Raw genomic sequence first — 1,450 nt, 5'->3', positions numbered from 1 at the left:
ACTGTTTTTTTTTTCTGGGTATTTAAGTAGGATGTGAGGGGTCTAACTAGGGGTTTGTCATGATGCTGAATCCATTGCAAACATTTGTTTTGCACAGAAAAAACATTCCTTGGGCTACAAATGGCCCCAGAAAACGATGGTTTAGTTATGAAAAGTGATGAGTCATCACTTTTCATCAGTTTCATCAGTTTTGTGGGCGTTTTCTGGGGCCATTTGTAGCCCAAGGAAAGTTTTTTGTGCAAAACAAATGCTTGCAATGGATTCAGCATCATGACAAACCCCTAGTTAGACCCCTCACATCCTACTTAAATACCCAGAAAAAATAAATAAATAAAAAAACAGTTTTTCTGGGTATTTTCATCCTGTATATATATAAACTTTATTACAGGCTCAGGGCCCACAGGGTAGAAAACAATACATTTACATTACAAACATAATAAAAAAAAAAAAAAACAGAAACAGTACAACGGTAAAACAGTCCAGCCCCACCGGAGTCAAAAAAGGCACTCATGCCAGTGTCCTCTTATAGAAGACATGTACCGGACAGAGCTACGTCCAGGGTCTGACATCAGTCCAATTACTCCATTTAAGGAGCGGTCCAGTCTGCACATGAACTTATAAGTAAGGTTCCTTAATAGAGCCATGAAGGTGGTGAGACCTAAAGAAACAAAGAGCTCACTGGCCCTTGTGCTCCTGGGTTTCTTTAACAGAATTCGAAGGCAGTCATTGTAGGCTACTTGCAGCTTCCGTAAGCTCTCTTTCTTATACTTCACCCAAAGAGGGGCTGTGTATAGAGGTGTGCAGTAAGCTCTAAACAGGTTTACCTTAACATCAGTAGTACAATGGTGAAATTTACGAACCAACATATTTGCTTGTACATATAGCATTCTCCTCTGTCTAGACATATCCTTATCATCCTCAAGGGTGTCTGTTATAATGTGCCCAAGATATTTTGTACTTTTTGACACACACATTGTTTGACCAGACAGAAAAAAGGCAGGAAACTTGATTTCCAGGTCATCCTTAGTTCTACAGATCAGAACCATGCTCTTCTTAGCATGGCAAAGTCGATACCATAATTGGTACAGATATTAAGCAGCTGTTGGAACCCACTGCTACTAGGGGAGAGTATAGTTAGGTCATCAGCGTACATGAAATGATTTAAAAGTGTTTCACCAATCATACAACCTGTACTGCAGCCTCCCAGCTGTTTAGACAGGTCGTCCATATATACATTAAAGAGGGCGGGGCTTAAAATCCCCCCCTGTCTGACCCCATTACCCACCTGAAAGGGGGTGGATAAGGTGCTTCCCCATTTTACTTGCATTTTCTGGTTAGAATACCAATAAACTAAAATGCGTATTAAGCTACTAGGTACACGCCTAAGTTTGAGCTTATTAAAAAGCTTATAATGATGGATACAATCATATAGAAAGTATAGAAAGTCGAT

This window comes from Nannobrachium achirus (assembly GCF_963921795.1).
Source record: "Nannobrachium achirus genome assembly, chromosome: 7".
In the NCBI taxonomy this organism is placed as follows: Eukaryota; Metazoa; Chordata; class Actinopteri; order Myctophiformes; family Myctophidae; genus Nannobrachium; species Nannobrachium achirus.
Note: the sequence above shows the minus strand (reverse complement) of the source record.